A 7,910-nucleotide genomic window follows, 5' to 3' on the forward strand; every position below is an offset into this window, starting at 1 on the left:
TTCTTTCAACTGTTTGAAAAAAAAATGTGTGTGTTTCATTGATTTTAGAGAGAAAGGAAGTGAGAGTGAAAGAGAAACATTGATCAGTCATCTCCAGCACACATCCCCAGAATTGTGGGCGCAATCCCCATTGTGGGGCGTGCAGGAGGCAGCCGATCTATGATTCTCTCTCATTATTGGTGTTTCTATCTCTCTCTCCCTCTCACTTCCTTTATGAAATCAGTAAAACTATATTCGCTTTTTTAAAGGGAAAGGAGAAAAGGTCATATTTAAAAATGAAGTTTTGCCCTAGCTGGTTTGGCTCAGTGGAAAGAGCTTCAGCCTGTGGACTGAAGGGTCCTGGGTTCGATTCCAGTCAAGGGCACATGCCCGGGTTGCTGGCTCCATCTTCAGTGGGGGGTGTGCAGGAAGCAGCCGATCCATGATTCTCTCTCATCATTGATGTTTCTCTCTCTCTCTCTCTCTCTTCCTCTCTGAAATCAATAAAAATATATTTTTTAAAAAGGATTAAAAACAGCCCTTACCGAGTAGCTCAGTTGGTTAGAGCCGTGGTCGGCAAAACCAAGGTTATGGGTTCGATCCCTGGTCAGGGCACATACAAGAGCTTCCGAAGCCTTAGGAGCACCCTAATTAAGTTAATAACAATGTACCTACCTATATAGTTTAAGTTTAAAAAATTTGGCTCTCAAAAGAAATTTCAGTCGTTGTCCTGTTGATAGTTGGCTCTGTGGACTAATGAGTTTGCTGACCCCTGACCGTTAGAGCATCATCCCTAGACACCAAGGTTGCTGGTTTGATCCCAAAGGTACATATAAGAAGCAACCAATGGCCCTAGATGTTGTGCCCAGATTTCAAGATTCCCAAGGGCCCACCAGGGAGCCAGCCAGTCCGATGCAAAAGCAAAGAGTCCTTCATTTCGAACTAGTTCGGCTCCCCGACCACACTCACCAATGCAACGGTAAGCCCAGTGGCTGAGAGAGAGCGAAGCCTGATGGGACTGTGGGTTTTATAGGGGGGTGGAGTAAGGGCAGGAGAGGGGACTGTGGGCCCCGCCGATTGGCCAGGCGCTAGTCAGTGTCTCATTACACAGGATGTGGTCATAGTGATGGCGTGCACTTCCCTTGATTATCATTGGCTAGTCCAGAGAAATCCTGGGTGTGGCCAGCAGCGGCTTCTTCCGGGAAGAAACACATGGCTCTGCCCAAAAATGGAGGACCCAGGGTAAGATGGAGGGCGTAGTCCTCGCCCTTTCACTAGATGGGTTGGCTCAGTGGTTGAGCATTGGCCCGTGGAATGAAGGGTCTCTGGTTCAATTCCAGTCAAGGGCTGGCACCTCGGTTATAGGCTCCATCCCCAGCAGTCCCAGATGGGGCGAGTGCTGGAGGCAACCAATCGATGTTTCTCAAACATCAAAAGTTTCTCTCTGTCTCTACCCCTCCCTTCCACTCTAAAAAAAAAAAAAATCAGTGGGAAAAAATATCCTCGGGTTAGGATTCACAGCAAAAAAAGAGGCAACCAATGAATGCATAAATGTGTGTAACAAAAAAACCGCTGTTTCTCTCTCCCTTCCTCTCTCTGTAAAAGAAGTAAAAATTTTCTAGATTAAAAAAAACAAAACAGAAATCAAAACAAAAATGAAAATCCACAATGCTAGGGTTTTGGCCGGTGACTCGGGCTGTGAAAGAATTCACAGCAGAGAGGAAGTTTATTTTACTTCCCCTGAAGGGAAAAGGGCCAGTGCATTGCTAATCAATACAAGGGCAAAGAACAAAAGCGGCTCTCCCTTTTACTTGCTTTTTTAAATCTATTTTTTATTCATTTCAGAGAGGAAGGTAGAGGGAGAGAGAGAGAAAAACAATGATGAGAGAGAGTCATTGATTGACAGCCTCCTGCAGGCCCCCAACTGGGGATGGAGCCAGCAACTCGGGCACGTGTGCCCTTGACCAGAATCAAACCCGGGACCTTTCTTTGTTAGTTCTCCTGGAGACAGTCCTGGCCGGGGCATGTGTCCTAGGGAGGTGTCTTATCAGTGTTTCCCTAAAGCCTGTTAAACATTCTCAGAGCAAAAGTTATGAGGAGTTCAAAGGAGGCCTGTTTGAAGGGGAGGGGAGAACGGGAACTTTGTGCTAACCATCAGGGAGGAGGGTTATGCATGCAGTAATGTAGCCTTGAGAGTAACTTGTCTTGCTGAACAGTTTGAGCAGAGGGGTTATTTGAAACAGGAGCTAACAATCTTGGGGTTTAACTACAAGTGCTTCCCATAAATTGTGGCAGGCTACGGCAAAGAAAAAGAAAGGCCTTTTTCTATCCTAATACACAAGGTCCTTCTGACTAGTCTAATAATCAAATAGACATGAGACAGATTAGCCAGAGAAAATGACCAGATTTTATACATACCGGTGCATGGGAACCCTGCACACCCGTGAGAGTCAGAGAGCTCACAGCAGGAGCGCTTCAGAGATAAGGGAGCTAGAGCTGTGGTAAGTTGCCTTGGGGCGTAAAAGGGTCATTGCTGGATGATAAGAGCCGATCTTCAGTAAACGGAAGCTCAGGAGAAATGATCTCTGAAACTCTCTCCTGGGCAAGGCCTCTAATTCAAATTCTTGTAGGTAGTTCGGGTGGGAGGCAGGCTAAAGTTGAGCCTGCAGCTAAAGTTGCCTTCAGCTCAAAACAACCTGCACACCACAGAGGCACATCTTGGGGTGACTCATTCTGGACCCCCACAGTTGCCTCACCGCCATCGCCCTGTCCCTGACAAGGATATTTTTGTATCTCTGGGCCCTTCCTCCACCACCCCTCCCCCAAATCTCGCTTTGAAGTATGGTAGCAATCATCTCAGGTAGAAAGTGTAGTTTAACTCTAACCCTGCTGTTTGGTTTCTGTACTGATTTTCTTGCTAAAATAATAGAAGAGTTATGTTAATTTTCTGAATTATATAAATCGCCCCATTCGATTAAATGCCCTATTGATTGTAATGTGAATATCCCATGGGTTGTGGTCATACTGGCCTTAGAAAGCACATTTTCCTTTACCTGGGAAGGACAGCACAGTTATCCCAAGGTCAGAGGGCTCCAGTTAACGGGTCCCTGTTGGCTCAGTGTTCCGGAGTCCCAAAAACTGTAATTGAGATAACATGCTTAAGTAAACTGCTTCTGCTTCTGTAAACCGCTTTTTTGCAAACCAGGTTCCTCATTCCAGACCCAAGGGCTCTAGATAACGTGTTTCTGTCAATTCAGTGATCCGGAGACCCCGAAACTATAATTTAGGTAGCATGCTGCTGCTGCTTCTGTAAACTGCCTTTTGCAAACCAGGGTCCTCATTCCAAACCCTGGCATGCAATCAATACCTTTGTGATCTTTGCCTCTATAAATCTGGTGTTGGGGGCTGGAGCGGGCGCTATGAGATCTGGGAGAGCGAAATGCCCCCTCATAGTCCCGGATTTGCAGTAAATGTGACTCTTTAATTCGACTTCTTGAGGCGTCCTTGTGTGATTCTCGGGGTACATTACAACACCTTACCCCCTCAGCAAATTCTGTTAATATTAAAACTCCTCTGGCTTCCACCAAACCAGAGCTAGCTTCCCTTTCCCTGCAAGACTTCTCAGAAAGCACTCTGGCCTGATCTGGGAGTGGGGTGGGGGTTGGGGGGGATTGGAGGGAGGAGTGGGCACAGGTTACTTATGTAAATGCTGATAGGGAGGCTCCCTGGCTTTGACATACCTGCTCCTCCTCCTTCCCAGGGATCTGTCATCAAAACCCATCAGCTTCAGGCCTTCCCGTGCAATGTGCTTTAGGAAGGTATCCCGAAGCCCACTGCAGAGACTTCACCTGTGCTGTGCAGCAGCCTATCTTTAAACTGAGGGAGGCAGTCAGACAGACCTGAGCAGGGCATGGGTGATGGGCTAGGTACCAAGTCCCCAGGGTGATAAGCTCTGGACAATTGTAGGGTGGGATCTGGACCCCAGGGTGACCTTTCCCTCCCCTAGCATAGCTGGCCCTGCGGTTGCGCCCCCCCCCCCTCCCTAGAGAGAACATCTAGGCCTCAGTTGTATTTCAGCTCCAGGCCCAGAAAAGCAAAACCAGCCACGGCTGACCTCGGGATAATGACCCCCTGCCCTGGCCCGGACCAATCAATCATTGGAGACTTAGACCCTGAGAAGCTACAGACCTGGAGAGCTACTGAATATTCTATTTCGATCTTCCCCTGGGACTTCTCTTAAAATCCCCACCCTTAAAACCCTTAGGACTGAGGACCCAGCACCTCTCCCTCCTGGGGCCTTTCCCTCCCCGCGCATGCCCCTCTCCTCACCCTCCCCCGCTTCCTTAGGCCCAACACCTTTATGTTCCTCACTTTTAAGCTCCAAGGGCACCTCCTTTGCCTCTATAACTTGTTTCTTTATTATTATTACTAGAGGCCCAGTGCATGAAATTCATGCACAGGTAGGGTCCCTAGCGGCTGCCAGCTGCAGTCCGGGGCCTCCCTTTCCCCGCTGCCTGCCACCACCGCTGGCTGGCTTCCGTTCCCCTGGCTGCAGGCCCCGTTGCCGAAGCCTGCCATATTCCTTGTTGCCCGCCCCCCCGCACCCCCGGTGGTCAGTGCACGTGTAATTCCCGGTCAGTTGAATTCCGGCCCGTAGGGACAATTTGTATATTAGCCTTTTATTATATAGGACTAGAGGCCCAGTGCACAACGTTTGTGCACTGGGGCGGAGGTCCCTCAGCCCAGCCCGTGCCCTCTCACAGTCTGGGACTGGGAGCGGGCCTACGCCGGCAGGCAGACATCCCCTGAAGGGTCCTTAGCACTGTGGGCGCGCACTGACCACCAGGGGGCAGCTCCTGCATTGAGCGTCTGCCTCCTGGTGGTCAGTGTGTGTCATAGTTCAGTTGATTTGCATATTAGCCTTTTATTATATAGGATTACATTTTTAAAATCTTCACCCGAGGATATTTTTCCATTGATTTTAGAGAGAGTGGAAGGGAGAGGGAAAGACAGAGCAAAACATAGATTGGTTCCCTCCTGCACCTGCCCTGACCAGGGCCAGGGCTGGGAGGAGCCTGCAATCAATATATGTGCCCTTGACCAGAATCAAACCCGGGACCCTTCGGTTAGCAGGCCGATGCTCTATCCACTGAGCCAAACCAGGTAGGGCTATAATTTGTTTCTTTCTTTTTTTACTTTTGTAAATTAAAAATTTTTTTTTATTGATTTCAGAGAGGATTTTTTTAGAGAGAGTGGGAGAGAGAGGGAAAGACAGAGAGAAATATTGCTGTAAGAGAAGCACATCAATTGATTGCTTCCTGTATGAGCCCTGACCAGGGCCTGGGCTGGGGAGGAGCCTGCAACTGAGGTAGGTGCCCTTGACCAGAATCGAACCTGGGACCCTCCAGTCTGCAGGCTGACGCTCTATCCATTGAGCCAAACCAGCCAGGGCTTGACTGGCTTTTAAGGAGCATTCTTCCTACCCATGATTATACTCTTGTTAAGGCTTCCTGGAAAAAGTTCCCCACTGGGGAACCTGGTGGCCAGAACCCCTCCCTGTTGCTCCTGCAAATGGCCAGGAAATGACACAGGTTGAGGCCTCAAAGGAGGGATCCTTGAGGCCTTTCCTTCGATGGGGATCTGGCCGAAGGTCACTCAGAAAGGTGAGCGTCCTAAAGCATTTGCGGAACATGTTATACAGGTTTTTCATTTCTTCTTTTTTAAATATTGATTTGAGAGAAAGGATGGAGGGAGAGCGATTTGTTGTTCCTCTTATCTAGGCATTCATTAGTTGCTTCTTGCATGTGCCCTGACCGGGGATCAAACCCACAACCTTGGCATATCAGGATGACTCTAACCCAGTGGTTCTCAACCTTCCTAATGCATTGGGAAAATATCCTGGGATGAGGATTAACAACAACAAAAATAATAAAATAAAATCTCCTTAAAAAAAAAAAAAAGGAAAACAGGAGGAAAAAGGAATCAGTGGTCCCACCCGGCCGGCATGGCTCAGTGGTTGAACATGACCCATGAGCCAGGAGGTCACGGTTCGATTCCTGGTCAAAGCACATGCCAAGGCTGCAGGGTCGATCCACAGTGGGGGGCATTAGGAAGAAGCCAATCAATGATTCTCTGCCATCACTGACGTTTCTATCCCTCTCTCCAATCCGTAAAAGTGGTGACCCCCAACCAAAAAATTATTTTCGTTGCTACTTCATAACTATAATTTTGCTACTGTTATGAATCGTAATGTAAATATCTGATATGCAGGATGTACTTTCATTGTTACAAATTGAACATAGTGATTATTAAATCACTTTACTTAATAATTAAAGGATAGTGATTAGTCAAAAAACAATATGTAATTATATATGTGTTTTCTGATGGTCTTAGGCGACCCCTGTGAAAGGGTCGTTTGACCCCTAAAGGGGTCGTGACCCACAGGTTGAGAACCGCTGCTCTAACCCAACTGAGCTACCCGGCCTGGGCCTTAGGAGGTTCTTTTTCCCCTTCTGAGGGGCAATTCCCCATCGGGGACTTCCATCCCCGTCAGGCCCCAACTCTGGTCACTTAACTTAAAACAGAGGACCAGGAACTGCATTTCTTCCATGACATTGGAGCAACTTTTCCTACCATTGGCTCAGAGGATTTGTCTCTACCCATTGCCTCCAATCCAGCGGTTCTCAACCTGTGGGTCGCGACCCCTTTGGCGGTCGAACGACCCTTTCACAGGGGTTGCCTAAGACCATCCTGCATATCAGATATTTACATGACGATTCATAACAGTAGCAACATGACAGTGATGAAGTAGCAACGAAAATAATTTTATGGTTGTGTCACAACATGAGGAACTGTATTTAAAGGGCCAGAAGGTGAGAACCACAGCTCTATTCCATTCAAGCTGTCAGGAATCTCTGGGCAACCGGTTTTATTGCCTCAACTCAGGCCGCTCTGATAGCCTTAGGCCCTCTTTCATCCCCCATGCCTTCCTAGTTCCGGATTCCTCACCAAACCTTTTGTTGGAGACCAGGTGTAAGCTGACAAGGTCCTTGCACCTGAAGGGTCTAGCTAAGCTGGGACCCTTACCCACACAGTTTTCCCAGACTTGTTTGGATGGCGATTCTCAGTAGAATGAGAGCAACCTTTGTAGAATGAGAACAGCCTTTCATGGCTTACCAAGAAGTCTGTAACTATTTACTGGGATTTGCTGTACCGAGAATTTGTCCTTCTGCTCTGTCTCTCCCTTAGAGATTAAGAGGAACAAAGAATACATTCCTCTTGAGACCTCCTATTCAGTGTCTTGTGTATAAATAGCATTGTGTGGTTAATAAACTTGCTGCAGTTCCTCGATTGAGCTGCAATCCTCCCGATCCTGCTCTCCTGTCTTTCTTTTCTCAATTCCCACCTCCCTACCTCAGCCCTGCTCAACCTGTCAGGCTGGCGCGGGACACCTTTCAGGTAGGTTTGATATGGAAATTCAATGCCACACCACCAAGATGTTTTTTATGTCCCTGCCCTCGGATCAAACCTCAAACTTCCTACTTTCTCTAATGAAGAGCATCTGGATATAAATTAATCTGAAGAGGACTGACTGAACCTTAAAATGTTTAGTCTTTGGGGCTCATATGCAAATGGGGCTGCATTACTACTAAGCACAGAACTTATATGCAGTGTCTAGAAAAGGAATAAACCCTTCTCACCTGTAGCCCAATTCTAGTTCATTTCTAGTCTCATTCATTCTCTCGATAACAAGGAATCAAACCTGTAAGACGCCTAAACAGCAAGCTGTTCTTACCTTTCCTTCCTCACCCTGCAGTACTTCAATCTTACTTGCAACAGAAGGGAAATCTGATTCAGAAGAGAATCAAATCTACTGATTTGCACAGTGTAAGCTCTTTTTGTATTTCCTCGTCACCCTGCAGTCCGCGCTC

This window comes from Myotis davidii, unplaced genomic scaffold (assembly GCF_000327345.1).
Source record: "Myotis davidii unplaced genomic scaffold, ASM32734v1 scaffold796, whole genome shotgun sequence".
In the NCBI taxonomy this organism is placed as follows: domain Eukaryota; kingdom Metazoa; phylum Chordata; class Mammalia; order Chiroptera; family Vespertilionidae; genus Myotis; species Myotis davidii.